General features: G+C 44.3%; 1 protein-coding gene across 1 annotated transcript in view; it reads right to left on the bottom strand.

Moving 5' to 3' along the window:
- The window catches only part of DMXL1 (Dmx like 1), a 1,414,533-nt gene that overhangs the window by 919,140 nt on the left and 482,289 nt on the right, over positions 1 to 13,104 (bottom strand). The gene's annotated exons all lie outside the window — the stretch shown is intronic.

The following is a 13,104-nucleotide window of genomic DNA, read 5'->3' as shown; positions in this document are numbered from 1 at the left end:
GGGGGCATTCTTCAGGGCCTGGGATCCCTAATTGTCATGCACTACAGAAGCAAGAGAAAGGGGGATACCTCAATAGGAGGAGCTCAGGTGCTGTAAAAGGAGAGGGCCTACCTGTGGGACGCTACCCTATGGAGGCCCTAGTCCTGTAGGGCAAATGGCCCCAGGTCTAAAGGAGGGGGAAGTGTCCCCTCATAGTCACACATACTCCAAAGGAGGCGCTCACTATGCACCTACTCTGTTCCCCTCCTTGACCGCTCAGAGCTGCAGCACTATTTGTGCCACCCTGTGTGCGACAAAAATACAAAATGGCTCCCAACCTGCCAATGCAGACTGGAAGGATAGTGTTTTCACTGCCTGTTCGACTTTGCCATTCACTTTACTGGCAAAGCCACCCTCTCCCTTTACAATATATATGTCTCCCCTAAGTAACACCTACAGAGCCCTATGGCAGGAAGCTGTATTTTGTTAAGTAGGACATATATATTTATTAAGACTTAACAGCAACACTTCAAAACTGTTGTTTTGCTGTGTATGTTAAGTAGCTTCACTGGCTAACACAAGGTTACTCGTTGGCACCACAATCCGTCTAACGTCTGATGGGACTACCTAACTGGGTCACGTAAGAAATCAAATTAATAGTGCCATTAAACCTGACCTGATGCCCAGGTCGAATTAAACACCACTATTAAAGTTACACAACTTTTAGAAAGTTGCCACTGTGTACTCCAGGTAGCCCAGTGGCCTCACAGAGGCCCAGGCCCACAGACAGTTTTCTGACCACCTGAGGAGACCTGTGAATGACTCCTGGCACAGGAACAAAGGCGGTTGTCACAGAGCGAGGTGTCACCTCCTGTCCCAGGTGGTTAGCCCAGAAGGCAAGTTTCAAAGGTGAAGCCACCTTTGTGAGGGAAGTAGCACCAACACCCTTAAGCAGGCTGCCTTTTGTTCCTGCAGATAAAGTGGAGACAGGGTCAAGGAGGGGAAACTTGCCCCAAAACTAGTTCTACAGTGGGAGTGTAGACTCTTGTAGCCACATCTCTACACTCCTATCAACCAAGGAAGGGTCATGCCATCTTGATAGGGCAAGAATGTGCCACTTTGGAATACCCAGGAGCCAAACTTCAGGAACTTCCTCATTAGGTAGGAGGTGACCCAGTAGCCCATTGGCTAGTGACTGCGTGGTCCCCTCAGGGCACTTTCTTGTAATATTTATAGCACCCCTGGCACTCTTACCTTCAGATCACAGCGGAACTCAGAGAGAGGACCAAAGAAGGACTGCTCAGCTGACCTTAGACTCGCAAAATGAGAGGCTGAACCGTCAGAAGGATTGTACCCGCTGAACTTTTGGCTAGCAAAGTTTGGACTGCTTGGGGAAAAGTTGATTTCCAACTGCAACCTAAAGCAGTGACCCCAAGGATCCTGGAACGAGCTCCAGGAACACAAGAGCTGAAGTAGCCCAGACAAGCTAGTAGCCACCACAGATGTTTTGCGGCTACCAGTGGCCAGGCATCTGAGAGGACAAATTTGAGATAGGTGACCCGAGACTGCTATCCAAGTCTGGATTCATTGCACCCAAAGGACACTAGCCCCACCTAAGGATTTCACCCAAACTGCGGTGCAGACTGACCAGTAGCCCAGAATCGGCTGGCCTGCTACTGCAACGTAGAGGACTTCAAGGAATTCTGATTTCTCTCTCTGATGGCTAAGTTCCCCCCCCCCCCCCACTTCACCTGTGGACCAAGGAGCCCTCACACAGACACCTCAGTCTACCGCACCACAACCAGAGTATCCTTTGTGCATCTTTTGCCTGAATACCTCAGCATAAGGACCACTCCATTAATGTCTATGGTGGTTGCCCTGTAAAGTTTGGATTTTGCTTCAAAAATGCTCTGGTGGCTAGATAACTGTCCAAAGTGTCCACTCTGGCCCCTTAGAGCTCTGTCCTGCTGGGATTGGTCACCCAAGCCAGACAGGAGTAGCCAAACTAACTGTTTCAAACGTTTCAAAAGTTTTTGGTGACCAGTACTTGTTTGGGAATGCATTTAAAAATGTCTTCTAAATCTCCAGAGACCGCCTGTGGATTCTGTTCATCAAAAAGTTAATAAAAATATAATCAATTTTTATACATTGGTGTCTTTTGTGTGTCGTTGCTTTCTTATTTTGCTGTTTGGAGCTGTTAAATGTTTTGCACATAGTTCCTTTGCTAAGCCCTACTGCTCGAAGCTACCCAGGATTGAGGGTAAGTAAACGAGCCCGACTGGATCCAAGACCGTATTTATGAGTGTACTGAACGATAAGGTCATATCACATAGTACACTCAAATCTTCAAACCACCCTGTGCAATACCTTGAATACTGCACACATGCTGATACATTTATAGAAGTCAGGCACTTGACTACAGTGGTTTGCCCCAAATGTTAATTTATTTCTGAGCTCCCTCTATAACTATCAATTTCCACTCTGGGCTTGTTGAGATGGGTTTACCTGGTATTGGCTAGTCCAGGTGTTAACAGAAGCAAGTTCACAAGCAATATTGCTCAAGGAGAAAGGCCTTACGTCTTGTGTTGGGTACTGCCTTACAGCACAATCGGGATGCAACTGACTAATCAGATGCTTAGTTTTTAAAATGTTCTAATTTCAATCATTTCAAAGGGCAGATCTGAAAGGTAATGCAAGTCTTTAAGCTTGCAGAATGATAGGCTTTTCGTCCATGTCTTTTAAAACAAAAAATAAGAATAAGAATAATAAAAATATAATTGTTACAAGTGGAAAACTATGTTTTTGTCAACGATATATAGAGGTTAATATTATGCTGCCTTTCTGCTCAGCGGCGTCAGATTAAGAATTTAGACACACTTTGGTTATTTCATATTATGTTTCAAAGAAGAAAGTTATCTGGTATGCACAGGCTTAAATTTGATGCATTTAATTTATTAAACTACTAGGTTTGTGAGTTAATGCTTCGGTCATTGCTGCTATATCAAGTAGCAATAAAGATTTACCCACAATAGAATCCATGTCCATATCATAATTTCCTTTTAATGAGTAGGATATGATTATTGTCAAACGTAATACAGATATAGGTACAAATGTGAAAGTATAGTAAAGTGCATAATACAAATAGCAGTTGATATATAGAGAGCTGCTCTGAACTTATTCACAAATGTCACTTATCTGGAATGGGCCAGGCAGCCACTAGCATGCCATATCTGCAATCATAAGTGCTCTATAGTCACAATACTACCGTATGTTGTAAGACTCAAACAAGCTTTGACAAACCCAACAAGTCTTTGCTTTTGATGATTGATTGTACTGATATAAGTGCTACTGCACACTTCATTCTTTATTTTTGATTTACCATTCTAAAACAGTAAATTTTAAAAAATGGGTACATGTGCGCACGTGGTGGCCATTTTATTACAGTTTTTTTTTTCAACTTTATAAAAGCATTCCAAGCTGGATGCTTGTGCATTGATATGCATGGGCAGCATGGTGAAGCAATGGGTTTGATAGTGCTGCCTAGACTATTTTATAATTTTGTGAACCTACCTCTCTACATACCGACATCCTTCTTCCAATCCATGGAGCGTGATGTGCGTAACTTAATTTGGAGCACATCCCGCTGCAGAGTAGCCCTCTTTAAACTTTATCACCATTAACTTTGGGTGGTTTTTCGCTGCCGAATTTGGAGCATTATTACTTAGCTGCACAACTACAGTGGGTGGCCTACAGGTTGTCTTCGAGACAACTAGCGGATATGACTACTGATTGGCCAGCGAGGTCACGAGGTAAACTACTTCATTTATTTCAACCCTGTGTTAAGTCTGTAGCACCGGCGCCCCTATTTCTGAAATTAGCCTATCGTTGCTTTCATAGGTGCTGCTACCTTACAAGGGATAGTACTCTGCACCAGCCATTCCGCTCTTGGGGATGCCCTACGGTGCATGTGTCACATCTGCTGCGGAACTCACTGATTGGCATGCCGAAGACGTCTACACATTGGGTGATCTTTACACAGATGGCACCCTCCAAACTCATGACACACTGAGGGAGACTACCGGGATGGGCACAGGTACCTTTCTTTTGTATGGCTCTATCAGGCGGGCCTTGCAGCGGGCATGGGGTGACATCACGGTGGAACCCCAGACACACTACAATATATGCATGTCTTTGGAGAGGGGAGGCATACTGTGCACTGGTTAGCGGATTATTTACGTCTGGATACACCTGGAGCACTGGTGGCTCTTCAGGAGCGCTGGGAGGGAGATGGGGGCGCTTTCACAGACAAAGAATGGGTAACCATATTGGAAACTCCCACATATGTCCCGCGTAATATGCGGTTTCGACTTATCCAATAATATGTTACTCAGAGAGCTTATCTCACACCGGAAAAAATTAACAGATATTTTGTCCATACAGATGGCACTTGCCCGCGCTGTCAAAGCATAGAAGCAGACCTTCTGCATATGATGTGGTTGTGTCCCACTCTGTGCCCTTACTGGCCCTTAATCCTAGTGTGCTTAATGCATTGCGCAGATCAGCCTTTACAGCTGACATAGGAAGTGTGTATCCTGGGCTTGTTCCCTAGGGGCAAGAAGATGAAGGACACATCTCGCTTTTTGGATCTGGGGCTCGTGGTAGCCAAACGCCTTATAGCCTGCAAGTGGCCGTCTCCTGAGCCGCCGACATATGAGGCATGGGCACGTTCCTTCTCTGTTTCGGCGGGTGCAGAGTACACAGCTCTCCAGCGTGAGGATGCACTGGGACTACGCAAGTATCCCCTCACGGCACAATGGGAACTTATGATGGTGGATCTCTCTGCTCCATTGGTGCTCAAGTCGAATCAGCTTTGATTCCCCTGTTGCAAGTAATGATGATCGGTGTTCATAGTTATTCAGATTCACGATGTTACATGGCTGTATATATGAATGAGCCAAACAGACACACTCCGGATTATAGGACCCTGTACTGTATGAAAGTCAATGGACATGGATGTGCAAGGTCAGTGTCTTGAGTGCTTGTGAGTGGTATAACAATCCTACTGAATTTGTACAGGAGGTATGTGGAGCTGTTTTGCCTGTGTCTAGCTACTCCACATGTTCCCTGTTATGAACTGACGTTCATTGCAAATGTGTGAGACACAGGTACATCTACTATGCCCTATGTCACATGTTGCATTATAAATGCAATAAAGACATTTTTTTTTTTTAATGGGGCTTATTCATCATGTAAACAATAGAACATTTATATTGTTATGATCCAAAAAAAATAATTACATCTTTCAAAAATTAGAGTCTCCAAAGAACCCTTGCAACCAGAGTTTATGCACAGCATGCATAGATTGTTGGTATATCTTGATTGCCAAATTGAAGCTTATATACCAAGGGTGATTTTAAAATGTTGTTCTTTCATTTGATGATGAGAACAACTCTCATTTCTTCCATTGAGGTTTCTTTCCTTCTCAAAATGTCAATGTGTTTCGGCTTCTCCTGTTTTTGTAGGCCTTCTTAAACCAAGTAGTAGGACCTACAATTTAAAGTAGAAGTGAGTGCATACAGGCTAATGTGCCAACTTATTTCCTTTGATCTCTCATACTAACAAAATACTGATTTGCGTCTGCCCAACGTAAAGTTAAAATAACTGTATATTCTTTAATGTATTCACATTTATTAGGGCATTGCAAACATTCCAGCAGTACTCTCATATCATAAATTTCATGTTGCTCATGAAACTTGTTCTATAATAAAGTTTCTAGAATAGAATATTTTAAAGTACTCCGGATTCTATTAGTATTATTCATTGAGGGAACTTGAGGGGCAGGGGGTGCATTTCTTTAAAAAGGAGGACGAGTACCTATCAACAGGTGCATGATCCCTCTCGAGTGTCACCTAAAATACATGCTTACATTTGTGTACTTAATTGTTTGTTCACCACAAAAATATGCTGCAGCATGGAGAAAAGAAATACATATGAATTTTTAAAATGTTTATCTGTTGTCGTACTCAATAAAACCATTATTTGTATGGTGAACCAATGGGTTTTTGTATAACAGAAATAAATCCACTGGAAAATGGCCGCTATAGGGACTATACATTATTACACAGCGGTATCTATGTCGGCATTTTGAACTTAACATTCCAATATGGTCGACAGCCACGTTAGAAGAGTAATTTAAAAATTAAAAGTAAAGTGTGCTGGAAATACAACTCATTCAAAAAAAGTTCCCTAAAGAGAACACTGGAAGGACAGAAGCTCAGCCATCAGAGAAACGATAAAGAGGCTAAGCTCCAGGTGAGGGACACACACAAGACGGACAAGTTGAGATAAGAAATGAATATGAAGTAAGTAAGAAAATTAGTTACTTACCTGTAACTGCAGTTCTCCAGTATTGGTATCTTTAATAGATTCACATGCTTGAATCATCCCCGTCGTCGAGGTGGGTGCCTCACGGTAAATTTAAATACATAAAGCAGTAAGTCAGTAAAAGTAAAACCAGTAGGCCTCATAGGGTATTTTACAGTCTATCCACTTTGTTTTGTGAAAAAACCCAAACTTCTGTATCAACCAATCAGGATTCAGCCCCTCCCAAACACTCCCAACAGAGGCTGAATTCCCTCAGATTTTCTAGTAGGAGTGTGAAGTTTAATATCTGTATAATAGGGGAGCCTCTGAGGGGAGGTGGGTGGGTCGCATGTGAATCTATGAAAGATACCAATACTGGAGAACTGCAGTTACAGGTAAGTAACTAATTTTCTTCTCCAGTATTGGATCTTTCATAGATTCACATGCTTGAATCAGAATAACGAGCAGTAATTTCTTCTCAATTTGTAAATTACATTGACTGTAATTTTATCGTAATTTTTTAAGTGATGTGACTCACATTAGTTCAGCTTTATACATCCACGTAAATATCTATATATATATAAACACATATATATATATATATACATATACATATCTATATATATATATCCATAGATATCTGAATAGAAGAGCAATAAAAGCTGTGTGGCAGAAAGTCCTGACACAATCTGTTTTGTTATTATTTTGAAGTCTACGACAAGTTAACACAATATAATAAAGCGAATAATCTGAAGCACATAATTAGAGCAAAACACACTGTGATATAAAATTAGATATTAACGAGACTAAGAACCAATATCGAACATCCCTCGAGTGTGGTGGTGGGATGTGTAAGAGGCTCACCTCAACGAAATAGATGCCTCAGCACTGCTTGTCCCACTGCTGTATCTACGTTGTTAGTTTCCTCGAGACAGTAATGCCTCGTAAATGTATGCTGGCTGCACCATGTTGCTGCTCTACAGATGCTATGTAGTGGTACACCTGCAAAGAGTGCAGCTGAAGTGGCTACCGATCTTGTAGAGTGGGCTCTCACCTTGGTGTGGAGCGGTTTTCCTGCTTTTGAATGGCAGAATTGAATTGACAGGCCTATCCATCTTGCTATAGTCTGTTTGGACACCGCGTGCCCCTTTCTTGTTCCGCCAAATGCTACAAATAATTGATCAGACTGGCGGAGGGCTTGAGTTTTCTGTAGATAGAACTTTAAACATCTTTTAATATCAAGGGAATGTAATGTTTTTGCGGCTACTGTTTGTGGATTTGGAAAAAAGGTTTTTAAGATGACTGGTTCATTCAAGTGAAACGTTGAGGGAACTTTCGGGATGAATTTAGGATTTGTTTGCAGGATCACACCTGAGTTTGTGAATTGGAGGAAAGGCTGTTTGACAGTGAAAGCCTGAATGTCGCTGACTCTTTTGGCTGAAGTAAGAGCTAGCAGTAACGCTGTTTTCCATGAAATGAATTTTAGATCAGCTTTGTGGATCGGCTTTGTGGATCGGCTCAAAAGGAGCTTTCATGAGCTGCATCAACACAACATTCAGGGACCATAGTGGTGGAGGCTTTCTAACTGGGGGGGGAAGACCCGAAAAAGGCCCTTCATGAATTGCTTGACAATTCTTGTGGAACACAATGAGACTCTGTCTGGTGATCTGCGGTATCTGGAGATTGCCGCCAGATGTACCCGAATGGAGGAATATGCAAGTCCTGATTTTGCCAGGAGCAAGAGATATGGAAGTATCTGTTCCGGAGTAGAGGACAAAGGATGTATATCTTCTGCTGCACACCATATACAAAAACATTTCCATTTAAGTTTATAGGTTTTGTTGGTAGTGTCAGCTCTAGCTTTTGCCAAGATGTCTCTACACTCCCGGGAAATGTTGAGATTCAAGTATTCATTGTATTCAGGAGCCAAGCCGACAAATGAAGAGACGACGGATCTGGGTGTCTGACTTGTCCCTGGTGCATAGTTAAAAGAGTCGGACTCTGTCTGAGTCGTAGATGTAGCCGTTCGGAGAGAATGAGGAGCTCTGTGTACCAGACTTGTCTGGGCCATCTGGGAGCTATGAGCAGAAGGCGACACCCCTCCGACTTCAGTTTGTTGATGACTCTCGGAATGAGCGGGATTGGAGGAAAAGCGTAGGCATAAACTCCGGACCATCTCATCGAAAACGCATTCCCCCACAAATCTTTTTGGGGAAGCCAACTTGCGTAGAACTGGCATTTCTTGTTCTCCAGAGTGGAAAATAGGTCTAGGTTCGGTTTGCCCCATAATAGAAAAAGGGTGTTGAGAGTTTTTTGGTCTAGCTCCCACTCGTGATAAGGAATCACTGTCCTGCTCAGGGTGTCTGCTAGAACATTGGTTTGTCCTGGCACATACACCGCTTTGAGTGAAATATTGTGCTTGATGTCCAAATTTGCTGTGCTAGCTGCGAGAGTTGTAGGGATCTCGTGCCTCCTTGCTTGTTTAGATAAAACATGCTGGTTGTGTTGTCTGTCCTGATTAAGACGCTTGAATTTTGTATCTTTGGCAAGAAAGCTTTTAGAGCTAAGTGTATTGCCTTGAGTTCTAGATAATTGATGTGGAGCTGACTCTCTTTCGCATTCCAGGTTCCGCTGATTTGCAGGTCCTGCAGTGTGCACCCCATCCTTCGAGAGAGGCATCCGTTGTTACTATGTAACTTGGTGTTTGAAGAAGAAATGACAGACCGTTTGACAAATTGGTTAGAGTTGCCCACCACCTCATGGTGTTCTTCATTAGAGGGGTTATGCAAATCTGGTCTTCGAAGGAACCGTTGACCTGGGTCCATTGTATGTCCAATTGCTCTTGCAGGGGTCGCATATGGAGCCTGCAATTTGGGACTAGCGGAATGCATGATGATATCATCCCGAGCAATGATTTGTAGATGCGGACTGAAACAAACTTTTTTCTGGAGAGCCTGTCTGCCAAGGAGGTTAACTTTTGTTTCCTCTCGTGAGCTGGGTACGCTTTGTTGCGGACTGTGTCTAGTATTGCTCCCAAGAAACTTAATACCTGTTTGGGGTGGAGCTGAGATTTCTGGTAGTTGACTACAAACCCCAGGCTGTCTAACAATTGATGGCAATAGGAGATATGACTTGTTACTTGCGACTTTGAGGGTGCCTTTATAAGCCAGTTGTCCAGGTAAGGGAAGACCTGGATACCTGACTGGCGGAGATGTGCTGCCACCGGAGCAAACATTTTTGTGAAGATTCTGGGGGCCGATTTGAGACCGAATGGGAGAACCCGGAATTGGAGGTGCATACTTCCCACTCTGAACCTTAGGAATTTGCGATGGTTGCGATATATGGGGATATGAAAATAAGCATCCTGGAGGTCTAGGGATGCCATCCGATCTCCGGTATTGAACAGACGCAGGACATCTTGCAGTGTTACCATCCTGAACGACTGTTTCTTTAGAAACTTGTTTAGTGCTCTCAAGTCCAGGATGGGGTGCCAGTCTCCTGAGGGTTTCTTTACAAGGAAAAAACGGGAGTAGAATCCTCTGTTCTTTTGAGATAAAGGGACTGGTTCTACTGCTCCTTTTCTCAGCATTACTCTTACTTCCCTGAGGAGTTGGTTCAACCTCGGAGGCAGTGAGCCCGATGGAGGAACAATTGGTGGTGTTTGTGTGAATTCCAGAGTATGACCTCTGGCCACTACATCGAGTACCCATCTGTCCGATGTTATAGCCTTCCATTGGGGGAAATAGGAAGTGATGCGACCTCTGACCGTCGATGTTGGTTGGTGGGGAAGCGTTGAGATGATCGGCGTGTCATTGCTTTCTGCCTGTATCTCTTCCTCGGGCAGCTCCTCTTCCTCTAGCTGGATGTTTGTAAGCTGCGGCCGGTGGTAATCTATAATGCTGCTGTTGCTGGTGGTACTGATGTTGTGATCCTGTAGAGGAAGACTGATATTGGGATCTGTATTGTTGGTATCCACCTCGAAAGGAGTAAGTACCTCTACCCCTTGCTCCACAAAAAGGTTGTTTTTTTATACTGTAGGGTACCTAGGGATTTTGCCGTATCGGTATCCGTCTTGATAGCCTGCAACATGTCGTCGACATGTTTACCAAACAAACTTTCTCCATCAAAAGGCATGTCGAGAACACGACTCTGGACTTCTGGTCTGAATGAAGTAGCCTTAAGCCATCCTTGCCTGCGCAGGACTGCTGCGCCAGATAATTGTCTGAAGCCAGTGAGAGAAATGTCTATTGCGCTGTCTATAATCTCCGCGGAGACCCTTTCTCCCTCCTGCAAGATCTTTTTTGCTTCCACCTCGACGTCTTCTGGCAGTAGATCTAAAAAGGCAGACATGTCTGCCCACATCTGGCGATCGTACCTTCCCAGGATGGCGAGGGAGTTAGCCGCCTTAACTGTGACTGCTGCAACAGAGGAGAATTTCTTGCAGATATTGTCTAATCTCCTTCCTTCCTTGTCTGGGGGAGACGCTATAGGTGCAGAGGGGTTTTTGGAACGTCGCTGAGCTGCCTGTGATATAATAGAGTCAGGTTTCGGCTGTGAGACTAGACAGGCCGGAGAATCATCTGGGGCCTTGTACTTTTTCTCTAGTCTTGGCATTTGTGAAGGCACTGTTGCCGGATTTTTCATTGCCTTCAAACCCTCCTGCCATAAGAAATCTACAATGGGTATGGCTCTTACAGATCTCTTTGATGGCTCTTTGAAGTCGTACAAAAAACATTTGGTTTCATGAGAAACAATTGCAAGTCCAAAACGTTTTGCCGCTCTCTCTATTAAATTATGGAAACCTCCTATGTCCTCTGGAGGAGAATCTACCGGACCTGCTGGCGGTGGAGATGGTGTGGGGACGAGATAATCATCCCATTCACTAGCCGCCGAATCTCTTAGCTCACCCTCTTCCCTTTCGTCGTCTGACGAGGGGTGAGCTTCCTGAGTTTGCTAGCCTGTGGTGTTTCCGAAAGATTAGTAGTCTGAGTTTGCCGAGGTGTCTGGTAGCTCTCAGGTCTAGGTGGCGTGGACTGAGTTGATGGTGGGAACCTTTTATAGTAGTCATTCAACATATATTGTAGATCTGCTACTAGTGTGCTAGGCATAGCGAGGGGCGATGGTTGTTCTGCCTGTGGATAAGATGTTGAGGCATAACTAGGCTGGTAATGCTGATCCTCCTCCTCATCAAACTCTTGGCATTTGACATTGAGTTGGGACGGGCTACTAGCTGCCCCAAACATTCCGTCATTTTGAGAGTATGCATCCTCGTCATCATCATCTAAAAGATGTTGTGGTGGATATGGCAACACTTTACTTGGTGAGGTATGCATTGGCAGAATATTAGACGCCTTGTCCCCCATGTTAATAAGTGAAAGGGGTAAGAATCTGGAGGAGTCATCCTGATGATATTAGGAATGGTGCGGCGAAGTATCCAGGTAGGTGGATGGCTTATACACTGTTAGTGCTGTGGACGATATGATCGTCGACGACTCCCTCGTCGACGGTTCCGCCATTGACGGCGTCTTCGCTAACGGGTCCTTCGTCGATGGTCCCTTCGTCGACGGTCCCTTCGTCGACGGGCCCTTTATAGACGACGGTCGTTTCGCCGACGTATCTTCTGTAGGTGCCGTCGTCGGCAGTGCCTTTTTAAACCTCATTGAGAGGTGCTTCGTAGATGGGAGTGCCCTGGTTGATTGGTGAACCCAGGAGGCCTCCGCCGTCGACGATGTGGTTGCTGACGAAGCTTTCTTAAAAAGTTTTGGCGTAATTATCGTCGTCGACGTCATAATCATCGGTGAGACCGGTGTTGTGAACGTCGACGATACTGTAGTAGCTGTTACCGTCGACACCGTCGTCGACGGGGTGGTCGTCGACGGTTGTTTTTTCACCGAAGAGACTTTTTCTGGCTCTTTTTGGGGTGACAGAGACAGGGATGCCTTTTTTTAGGTGCTTTTTCGATGCAAAGGCATAGTAGGTTCTGAATTAACCTTTTTTGGCAAATGTTTCAATGTCTCTGAGTGGGAAACATCCTTTTTTGCCTCAGTAGAGACTTGTTTTGTCTTTTTGCGCACCTTCCTTGGTGGTTTCATCAGACCCTCTACTTCTCTCACCTGTTCTTTTCTGAGGGTGAGAAGTCTGTGATGACGCTTCGCTGTTGTCTGAGGAAGGATGTTCTATGGCTTTCTGTTTTTGCAGCCATAAGAGAAGTCTACCCTCACGGTCTTTGAGGGTTTTTTGACTAAAGGTGCGACAGATTTTGCAGTCTCTCACCTTGTGGTCTGGATGGAGGCAGTAGATACACTTCTTGTGGGGGTCATCAACATGCAGTCTCTTCTTCCCACAATTGTCACAGTCTCTGAACAGACCCTTCTTTGTCTTTTCAGACATGGTAAAGCTGTGGAGCTAGTTTCCTGAGAGAAAACAATCTTCAGTCAGAAATAAGGAAAAAACTGAGCAGAGCTCAGGGAGACTCCCTTCACACGACGTGTGGTAGAAAATCTGAGGGAATTCAGCCTCTGTTGGGAGTGTTTGGGAGGGGCTGAATCCTGATTGGTTGATACGGAAGTTTGGGTTTTTTCACAAAACAAAGTGGATAGACTGTAAAATACCCTATGAGGCCTACTGGGGCCTACTGGTTTTACTTTTACTGACTTACTGCTTTATGTATTTAAATTTACCGTGAGGCTCCCACCTCGACGACCGGGATGATTCAAGCATGTGAATCTATGAAAGATCCAATACTGGAGAAGTGAAAGTGAT

Source organism: Pleurodeles waltl, chromosome 1_1 (genome assembly GCF_031143425.1).
Source record: "Pleurodeles waltl isolate 20211129_DDA chromosome 1_1, aPleWal1.hap1.20221129, whole genome shotgun sequence".
In the NCBI taxonomy this organism is placed as follows: Eukaryota; Metazoa; Chordata; class Amphibia; order Caudata; family Salamandridae; genus Pleurodeles; species Pleurodeles waltl.
Note: the sequence above shows the minus strand (reverse complement) of the source record. Positions and strands in the feature narration are given on the sequence as shown.